We start from the raw sequence: 11,617 nt of genomic DNA, 5'->3' as shown, positions 1-11,617 counted from the left end.
GATTTACAATTTTGATTGCTATTGCCAAATTGCCCTCTAGATTAGTCAGTTTTCCCTGCAGGAAACAGAAACCATTATAGATATTTTAAACAGGAAGGCACTTTTTATAGGGAATTTGGTGTCTATAGGCTGGATGGGCTTAAGGCGTAGAGTTTAGGAAGCTCGGTTGAGTGTACCAGAATGAATCCCACAGTGGTACAGAACTGATTCAGTAGGGGAGCTACCACCTTTGGGGTCATCATTGAGCCAAGCTAGAAACCAGACACCAACCACTATAACCTCTCACTCCTGGGAAGCTGGAGAAAGATCTAACATCACAAGCCAGGGATTAAAATGTCAGATTAATAAACCGTCACCACCACTGCTTCTCCATATCCAGGAAGCTGAAGGATAGACACTTGATCCACTGTTCAATGAAGACATGTTTCCCACTACCTTGCAACATTTAAGAACTTCAAGATGGCCTTTTCCTCATTCAGCCTTTCAAATCATGAACAGAGAGCATATAATTGGGAAAACCTAAATATCCAGAAGCCCACCTGCATAAAAAATTTTGAGAAATATAGTACTTATTTTCCAACCACTCCAATTAGAAGGGTAAATTGGTGATTGGGTGAGTAAATTCAGAAATCACAGCACATTGTCTTTGGTGGTTGTTCCAATTTATCCCTCTATCAGCAAAAATACTTGTTCTCCCATTCTTACCAATTATACCTAGGATATAAATGTTTAATAAAATTAAAAGATCTTTCTTGATCTAATAGCTTTAAAAAACTGGTATCTCAGTATAGTTTTATCTTGTACTTCTCTTAATAGTGAAGTTGAACTTTTTTTCTTCAGTTTGAGTCATTTTCTTTTCTGTGAAACCTGTTTATAGTTTTGGCCTTTTCCTTTTTGTTGGATTTTTCTTATTGAATTCTATGTGTTCTTTATATATTAAGCAATGCATATGATTTGCAAATATTTTTCTAAATTTGTCATTTTTCTTTAGACTATGCTTATGGTGTTTTTGCCATGAATAATTTTATATAGTGATATAATTATTGTTATAAATTTATAGTGAAAACTATCATTTTTTATTGTGGATTTTATATCAAATTCAGAAAAGTTTTTACCATGCTAAAATCTTTTAAAAATTCTCCAATGACCTCTTCAGTACTTTACACATTTCAGTTTTCACATTTAAAATTGGAATTTATTTTTATATTTGAATCTAATTGTTTTTTTTATAGCTAACCAGGTAGCCTACTACCTTTTAATGAAGAAATCATATTTTCCCCACTGAGTTAAAAATGTCATCTTTATACAGTACTAAATGCTCATATCTGGGCCTATTTTTGAACTTTTTCTTCTTTTCTAATAATCTGTCTAGTCATATGCCAGTACCAAACTGTCTTAATTATTGAAGCTATTTAAATATTTCATAAGGCTAGTCTGCCCTCATTGCTTTTTCAGAGTTTTCCTGGCTAGTCTTACTTCTCTATCATAGGATCTGTGGAATCAGCTAATTTTTTAAAACTCCTGCTTTATTTAAATTGAGATTACATTAAATGTATAGAACTGGAATGTGTATGATGTTCAGTCTTCCCATCGAAGAATATGATATGTCTTTCCATGTGTTTGAGTTTTCTTTTCAGGTAAAATACAAAGTTTTGTTTTTGTGGTCTTGCACATTTGTTTATTTCTAGGTATTTTCTCTCCTTTGTTCTTACTTTAAATGAAGCCTTCTCTTCTATCTTCCGGCTGTTGTTTATAGAAATGAAAGCTTTTGATTTCTGTGATCAGTTTTACACCCAATGACTTTATTAGTTTTAGGAGCCTTTCAGTTGACTCTCAAGCTTTGCATTATCATCTACAAATACTAATTTTACCTCCTCCTCAATTTTTAATGCATGTAAATTCTCCCATATCTGTTAAATAATTATTTCTTGGGTTTTTAAGTTCCTTGAGGACATGAATTATAGTAGTATATTTTGTACACTTTTCCGATCACCAGTAATATGCTCTGCATAGGAGGGTTTATGACTAACCCATTATGAAAATGGAAACACAAAGTACCTGCTAAATTCTGAATCTGCCCTATTCATTAATTTTTATGAGTTTTGTTAGTACCACCCACAAATGAAACCAAAACTGATTTTCTTCTAAAAAGAGATTAATCAATTCTGTCCCTTTATAGCATCTAATTCTTTTTTCCTCTCACAATAAAATCTTTTAAAGTGTCACATATTTTCTGCAACAAAACAGGACTTTTAGCTTCTAAGTTTTTTTCTTGGATTTACGTATGAGATTGTAGACAAAGTCTAAAGTTTTTAGTCTTCACATTTGCTTGTACATTCTTGGTGATATTCACACATTGTCTATAGCAGTTTTTCTGAAATTACACATGATTTCATTTAAAAACTACACATATTAGGTATAATTTCAGGGTTACAGGTAAATGACAAGTAATGCCTAAAACTGAATAGATCCAAACCAAACATTAAAACAGAAGATTAAGTGCTATAAACTATACAAGAAATCCAGTCTTTGTACTTGATATTTAGGGATCTTATGTTAAAATATTTCCAAACTACACCAGTTACCTAGATAGAAAGGACAAACCAGTAGGGTGTCCATCTAAAAATACTACATAAAATCGGAAGTTCCACTGTGATAAAGCATACATTTCTTCCCTAGGTCATTTTCAAATGTAAAAATCCTAACCTCTAGCCTTTCATAAGATAAAGTAAAAGTTAAAAGGTGAAAAAGTCAGGAAAGTACAGACAAAAAGCAGCTCTTACAACTGCCCAGCAAAATGAATAAATATTTGCAGATATTTCTCACAGGGCCATGAGACACACCCCAGAATAACTTTAAAGCTCTTCTCAAACCTCATGATAAAGTTCTTTCACAACTTCAATAACTAGTTATTCCTTGGATTTTATATTGACTGTGTGCATGCCACACTCCCCTGCTCTCAAAAACAGAGGCATAAATTTCCAAATGTGCTAATATTTTAAGATTACCATTAGTCCATCAAAGGCAGATAACTGAGATATGAAGGTTTAACCAATGAGTTCATAATATCAGGATGTCATTCCTAACCACAGTACTCAAATGAAATAAGTGGAATTAATTTTAATTATTTATTTGAATATATAAATGACTATCTACAAGGCTAATCAGTGTGAGAACCTGAGATTATGGCGCAAAAGTTATTTTATGTTTTGCCTCTTTTCCTGTCCATTCTGTTTAATTCTCAGCGTGCTCCATTAGACACTTGCAGAGGTTCCTTTTAGCTTTTTTTGGTATGTACATTGAAATGTTGTAAGAATACATTTGAGTTTATATGGTAAGTGTAATGATTTGCTTTGAATATTCCATTAAATATATTGAATTAATTATAAGCAACTGGTATGTGCAATTTCTAATTGCAAAGAAAGCAGAAAACAAAAACAACAAAAACAGTAAAATTATCTTGAAAAACTAAAGAAGCTAAAAACTTTGCATACATCTATGGCCATACCACCCTGAATGCGCGTGATCTCATCTGATCTTGGAAGCTAAGCAGGACTCGGGCCTGGTTAGTACTTGGTTGGGAGACTGCCTGGGAATACTGGGTGCTGTAGGCTTTTTTTAAAAAAACAAAAAACAAAAACGTTATGTACATTTAAAAATATTTCTATCAGAGATTAAGAATTTTGAGACATTAAATTCTACTTAGTTTTAACACCATGGCAAAAATGGTGGTCAACAGCTCCACTTCTCTAGTTCTAGTGTTTCCAAAAAGTAACAGACATCACCCTAATGAGCTTCAAAAAAACCACATAACAGAGATGGTAAGGGAATTCAAGGACAGCATTAGCAAAATATATGCATATGAAAAATCTGAATTCTTCATACAAATGCCAGGTAACTGGAAGCTTCTGTATAATTCACTGATCACAGAAAAAGGCTTTTTTTTACTTTTTCTTTTTCTTTTGGTTGACCCTGAAAGAGATATTAGTTAACCTTAAGTGACTACAGGTCATAGAAGTGGTCTTAACCTTCCCTAATGATGTTTATTTAAGCTGATTTAAATAATGTCACTGTAAATCATTGTTAGGCTAGAGACAGCCCCAAACTTCTCCATTTTCATTAAATACAATTTTTTTTTTTTAGCTCCACAACAAATACTGTGATCCTTTAACGATTTTCTAAATGGCAACTTTTTGATTCTTAGCTTTTAATATTCTGAATCACAAATTGTGCCCATTTTTATTTCTCTAATTAAATCCATCCATATTCTTAGGATTCAATACCAATAAAAAAGGACAAATAAAAGTCACCACATTAGTACTCTCAAGCTTTAGCTGTTAGTTCTGCATTTAAGGAAATTTCCCCCAATTTTTTAGTCTTATCCCTCTCAAACATTCCACAGATGAGAACTGCTTACATATGGTATTACTTTGCAAATAATTCTACATCTAGTTAACAACTTTTAAAATTTTTGATTTGGAAAAGCAGCAAACCAAACATTGAAGAATAAGAACTATCAAATGTAACCTCAAGGCAATATGCCAAAGGTATTTAGTAAATTGTTAGCCTAGAACCTAAAACCCAGAATCTACCATCTCCCTCCTTTAACAATGCTCTATCTGACTGCCTTTAATAAAGTTCACCCCAAATTGTGTTCTTCATAAATAAATTTCTTGTGCCACTACTATCAGCTAAAATCTTTTGATGGGGATAAATTACTCATGATACTTCTTCAGCTAAAATACAGTCAGGTTTTAAAAGGTCAATATGGAATTCAATACGGGGGCGGGGCAAGTTTATATTGTACAGCTTTTGGACAAGATGATTAATTTTGTCACCCAGGAGATAGCCAAAAGTCCATAAAGGATCTTGTTCTTGCTAGTTTTTCCAGAACTTTTACATTTTGAAGAACTGTCATTAGATCACTAATTTATCTGCTTTTTGTGAATTAACTGACTCATTAGTTTTTTGGGGTTTTTTTTTGAGACGTAGTCCCGCTCTATCACCCTGGGTAGAGTGCAGTGGCATCATCATAGCTCACTGCAACTTCAAACTCCTGGGCCCAAGCGATCCTTTTGCCTCAGCCTCCGGAGTAGCTGGGACTACAGGCAAACGCCATGACACCCAGCTCATTTTTCCATTTTTAGTAGAGACAGGGTCTCACTCTTGCTCAGGCTGGTCTCGAACTCCTGAGATCAAGCAATCCTCCCACCTCGGCCTCCTAGAGTGCTAGGATTACAGGCCTTGTGAACCACTGTGACTGGTTCCTGGAATAGTTTTTTAAAAAACAGATAATTTCACTGTTTTCTTCCCAAAAGGTACAAGAGGAGACCTAGATGATTTAATTTTATTATACCATAATATCAAATATATCCTTAAAAAGCACTGAAAAGATGATCAGAAAATTCAGATATTCAATAAGCTATCTTTTTGACCTATATCTTCAATTTCAGGTAGGAAAATAATGACCCACATTCCCAAATTGGAGAGTGCATTTAGAATCACACTATATTACACTCTCCAAAAGGGCCTAGTATGACTCAGGAACGTACTGTGTCCTGGGTTACTGGGTGGCGACAAAGCAACATCTGTCAAAGGCAAAGAAAACAATATGATTGCTTTCTATATTGTATTTTTTCTAGGTGAAAAACAAAAACAATACCACACAAACAAAACAAAACAAGGCAGCTGTTTAAATAAACAAAAGGCATCTGTTTCTCCACACAAAATTTGGAAAAGCAATTTGGGCTAGAGGATCACTTAATTACCATCGCAAAGCTAGGAAAATAAGTTACCCAACTTTAATCTGGCTTGCGAATGTATTATTTCCAAGACTCAAAAACATCCTGTCCAGCTTTACCTCAAGTTCACTGTCAATTTCAACTGCTGTCACTCTAATTATCTAACCCCAGAAGTCCAACTGGTACATACTTGATCAAACACAGAATGTGAACATGTGTGCATGGGTGACCTCATATCCACAGATAAACTACTTCTATCTTGGACTGTGGACAATGGTCATCAATTCCCTATCTCTAAGCTCCAACTATACAGGAAGGCATTTTGGCTATCTGGTTCCCCTGCCGTATGTGCATATAGCAGGCACTCAGCAAATCTATGAAACTAATAAAACAGTCAATGATGAGCTGAATGTGTTTTGAATTATTTAAAAGACCATATGGAAACAATTATTAAACTCACATAAACTTGTGCTTAACCTACCCTCTGAATTTTCATTAAAAGTCCAATAAGAATAAATTTGTTTAATCTGGGGCACACATATTTAACTTTGCATCATAGCACTTGGATGCCAAGTTATAGCCCTGATAGTGTAGAGAAGATCCTGTAGACACTGCAATGCTCCCCAAGCAGGAAAATATGCCAAGAGAACAAGCCCAACCCAGAGTTATGGGTATTAAAGAGATTGGACTTGCACACTCCTCTTTCCTAACACTATTTCCACAGGGGATGGAAACCAAGAGTTTGATTTGACTTTCCTAGAATGTTACTCTTTAAACTTGATTTATGATAAACATAAAACATCTCTGAGAGTCAGGCAAGTAGTTAAGTTCTAGTTACAGAACTGTTAACACTGATTAAAATTTCTTTCTAGTTTGTTCTTGGTAACCAGGTCAGCTAAGGATGGAGTTTGACGTAGGGTAAAAGTTACATTCAGGAAACTAAAAATTTACAAAGGCTAAATATAAAAATTTATACGTAATAGTGATACAGACACAGGCCAAATTGTGAACAATGGTTACCTCCAAAGAGGGAGGTAGGCTAGAGGGAGAAGGGAGATTTAAAAAGGAATTTGTGTTTTTTATTCTGTTAAAGGCACAGATCAAACAAAAGTTCGAATTTTTGGTAGCATGAAGTCCCATGTTACAGACGTTACTACTCAGAGATGTGTAAAGACTTGCTTTAGTTAATTTTGTACTCTTTCCCCATCAACTATACCTTTCCTCCTTACCCTTTTTCCCTAAATAAAAATGTATTCTGAGTAAAGAATCTGCTAAAGTTAACTCCTAGATTTTTATATTAATCAGTCAACCATGAGGCAAAAGTAATGAACTTCAAATGGACTGTAGTTTCTTCATTCACATGCTTAAGGAAGACCCTGATTCTGGCTAAGAACTGGCTTGCATTTAAATTCTATGTTACTAATGAGATCCACCTAATTGACCAGATTCCTTTTTGGAAAGTTTCATAGAAGTCAGAGGCTATTTACAAAAAGGCAAAACACATCCAAAGAGACATGGGGGAAAATAAAATGAAAAAGTCTGTATTTACTGAAGAGCTCCTAGATAGGTTGGTATGAGAAAAAGCAAGCTGCAAAACATATACGCAGTAATAGTAATACACAATTTATGCAAAACTTTAAAATTCACAAGACTATGTATTTCTATATGTAAATATATAGAGCAATAGTTACCATTTGGGAGGGGGCGCCAAGGGCACTTTGACAGTATCTGTATTTTTTATTCTTTTTCCTAGAATGTATCTTTACTTACGTAATTAAATACAAAATAAAGAACTTTTACATTTCTAGGAAGTACTACATATGATAGTTTCCTTAAAATAGCTTGCTACCAAAGATAGTTTAGCAAATACTGTTGTCTATTTTTCAACATTATGATACTTTCTATCCTTGCAACCCCTCACCTTTTTCTCACTTTTCTACACATGCTAAAATTTAAGAAAATCATATTAGCTTTTTCCTAAGTATTTGATAATGAAGAGATGATACACTTGCCAGGAAGTACCAAAATCAAGGGTGAGAATTGGTATAGTGGGAATAAATGCCATTTAAGTAAGCAAACCCATTGCTTGACTGTGGCTTTAATATGATACATTTGGAAATACGTGCAGGCTTCCAAAGAGGACAAGATACTTAAAGAATAAGAGTCTTGCTGGGTGTGCTACCTAACATTAACTTGTCATGTTTAAGAGAAAATGTTGCAGTAGAAAGGTTAACACTCAAAAGCACAGTTTTTCAGAAAAGAGATGATACATAAATCCTGGATGGCACAAACAGTGCTAAAGGTTTATCAAATAAAGTGGTATTTATTTAGAAGAGAAGCTTGAAATTGTAAACTCATAAGAGTATTTCTAGTTTTTTTTTCAATACATATGATACTACTAAAGTACTTACAATTAGGAAGATTTTGCTGAGAATTGTAATTGTTTTCTTGAAAAAGGAAAGGCCAAAGTCAGACATATGTGTAGCATGAATTTTGGTCCACAACTCCAAATATATTACTCCATTATAGTTGATTACAAATAACAGAACAGCAACATACTAAAATCAATGCCTATTATGAAATCAAGTAAATGTAGTTCAATGAATCCCAGTTTTTAATTATTAAAATCTAGGTAATGCATTTTGTAACTCAGAAAAGAGTACTTAAGGATCTATTCAGTCTCTTTATCTTCAGACATTATTGTGAGGCTCCTGCTGGTCACTACTGTCCACCCTGTTCTGGAAAATCTCAACATCTTAAATGGTCACAAATTACATATTTCCTCTTTGTCACACGGTCTCTACAAAGAAAACTGTGAACTCTACAATGGCAAACAGAAGTCAAAAGATAAATTCTAAAAGTTAAAGGCACAGATCGAACTACTTTTAGAGATAATATAGTGATAATCATAATGGGCAAACTATACTACTGGAAGATATAAGATCAATGATCTAGATTCCTGGTAGCACTTATAATATAGAAAATTGCAAATTATGAATTAAAAGAAATAAATAGTATCACAATTCACTTTTTAAAAAATGTTCTAAATATTTGGCACAATGCATAGTTTGCCTTTAGAAACTCTTGGATAAAAGTAACGTATTTTTCAAAGTGATTTAAAAAATTATCAGGTTGTAGAGTTTTGTATCTACTTGACTTCCATTCTACTCTTCAATTCCTCTTTCCCTATTTCCCCAATTTTATCTTTTATTACCAAAAATCTAAAACTGGAGTATTATTCTTTTCCTTACGTTAATGCCAAAAAAAAGTACTCCACTAGTAATATATGGCTACTATTAAAAAAAGATTTCAATGCAATTAACAGCCATAGCTTTAGGGTATTCTCAGGAGATACCCTAGACAAAACAAATTCAAACACTCATATTTCAAACAATAACATGATGCTTTTTTCTTTTCAGATTACCATTTACCTCAAAATCATTGCAATATACATTTAGAAAAACAATAATCTTCCCCTGTAATCACACAGCAAAACAAGAAGCAGAATACCCATCATTATTACAGAAACAATGATTGCATACTTTTAACATAACAATAAAGTATTCAGGAATTTTTAAATGACTATTTTAAACCAATTTTTAATTATATATGTTAAGTTATATGTTAATACCTTACTAGTTGAAAAAAATATTGGATCTATCTACCTACTACTTTTAATACACAACACGATAACTTGTATCTTCCTCCTACTAGCACAATTATCAGAACAGGAACACAAAAGGTATATTAGAGAGATGAAGAAAGTATCACAAAAATTTCCTCAGCCTTGGTTTATCATCTCTTTATCTTTCCTTTGTATACATACTGCAGTTGATTGGTCTTCTTTCATTATCCTTTCACCCTCTTCCTACCTAAAGATCTTTTGGTCTTTAAAACAACAGGCATACCATATTATCTATTGTTGTTATTGAAGTAGCCTGAATTGCAAGTTTAAAAAGAAAAAGGAGAATGAAATGCTTGTGGTTAAGAAAGATAAACAGATATCAAAGGAGAATAAAGAAAAAAAAAATATGGAGAATAGTTATACTCCACCAGTAATTACCTGGCAACTCTGGAGCAGAGGTTCCTATCTGAATTTTATACCATTAAAATAGGGTCAAAAATTGAAGTACAGCTCTCTATCAGGATTTATAATTTATTTTTTGGAATAAAGCTCAATTTCATCTCTAACTAGCTTAAAAACATTATTTCACTTCAATGAGAAGAGCTTATCTCCCTCCCATCTACATCTACAACAGCAGGAATGGAAAAGCTTTCTTTATTCCATCTGAAAGACAGCCAGGAGGGCATAAACAAATTTCCCTGTGATACTCACAATCCCTGCTTCCTCCCCTACTCACACAAAAATACTAACTTCACAGGAAATCAAGAGAATACACAGAGTACAATCATCCCATAAAAGAAGACAATTTTAGCTTATCACCCTGACTCTTCCCACCCCACTCTCCTCAAACACACATAACAGAGAGGTCAGTGTGGTGAGTTTGGCAAGGACGATAATTAAAGAAGGTCAAGCAAGGGTTCACAGAACACTTAATACTAAGTTAAAATTCTATGTCAATTCATTCAACTTTTAACCCACTTGGGAAGGTTTAAGCTATTAACTTAAAAATATGGTAGTACTTCTTCAGTAACTATAACCTCTTTATATCCTCTTAATTGCTCATATTAACAGCTTTATTGCATTCTACTGCTTCTTCTAAGAAGTAAATCCAGGGACCATTCCATTTTAATCTTAGACATAACATTTACTAGTTTTCCAAGCATGACAGAAATGGAAAAAAATATATATTTGAACAAGAACAATTTATGTTAATGTCCACAATCTGTGTTCCTTCTGTGAGCAGCGCCTGATTCTATTAAAATCAACAAATTGAAGTTCAGTCCTATGCTTACGAAAAATCTAATGAGGGACTAATTAATAAAGTATACAAGAATATAATTCTATAATAAATCTTTCCAGTGTTCACTATAACTGCATTACACATAATGTTTCCCTCCACAGTAACTCAGAAGGATAGTTCTTATAAATGAAAGAGAACATTCCATATTCATCTCTGGCAAGCAATGAACAAACACAACTTGCTCACGAAGGATCTGAAAGTGCTGCCCCAGGAGCATAAACTACCACTAACATGCTATATGACTGAGTCTTGGTGAGTGGCTGTTATCTGGGATCTCTTTCTCTCTTCTCACACCAGTGAACCTATCTCATATAAAGCCTAAGAGAAAACTAAAGCTGTTGCAGAAGTGAAACACAGCATGCTCCACTCAAATTCTTCTAAGGTAACCATTTTAAAGGAAAACCAGCAGAAGTCTTCTCTTTTATAAAAACAAATACATTAAAAAAAAAAAAAACCCAAACCAAAAGGCAAATGCTGCTGCTCAATCATCAGATGGACTTACAGAGGCAAAATATGTGACAACAGCAATAATTCAAGTAAAGTATGTGTGAAAATTTAAACACGCCACATTCAAGTTAAGACAAAAGTGAAGGGGAGCTACGATCTTTATATCAGAGTCAAAAAGCTTAGGCATTATCACCAAATGTTAATTCACTTTACAGTCATCAATGAAACTACCGTATATATTTTTGCACTTTGCGCTTGTAAAAGCAGATAAAATATTTAATATGTAATTTACAATCTATTTTACCAGCTCAGCATACAGGATGTATACAGATTATATCAAAGTAGTAGACAGTTAGGGGCCTGTGCAAACCCTGCAAAAATAGTACTTCAGGTATCTGCTAATTTAAAAAAAAACAAAAACAAAAACAGTTTACTGTTTAGAAGTGATACAATTGAAACTACCACAAAATACAAAGGGCTGCAAAATGTATACCATTCCCACAA

General features: G+C 33.5%; 1 pseudogene; it reads left to right on the top strand.

The window, feature by feature from the left end:
• Positions 1–3,494: 3,494 nt before the first annotated feature.
• On the top strand, positions 3,495–3,614 carry LOC138397739 (5S ribosomal RNA; annotated as a pseudogene).
• The last annotated feature ends 8,003 nt before the right edge of the window (positions 3,615–11,617 follow it).

Source organism: Eulemur rufifrons, chromosome 16 (genome assembly GCF_041146395.1).
Source record: "Eulemur rufifrons isolate Redbay chromosome 16, OSU_ERuf_1, whole genome shotgun sequence".
Classification (NCBI taxonomy): domain Eukaryota; kingdom Metazoa; phylum Chordata; class Mammalia; order Primates; family Lemuridae; genus Eulemur; species Eulemur rufifrons.
The sequence above is the reverse complement of the archived record's forward strand: the minus strand, read 5'-3'. Positions and strand labels throughout refer to the sequence as shown.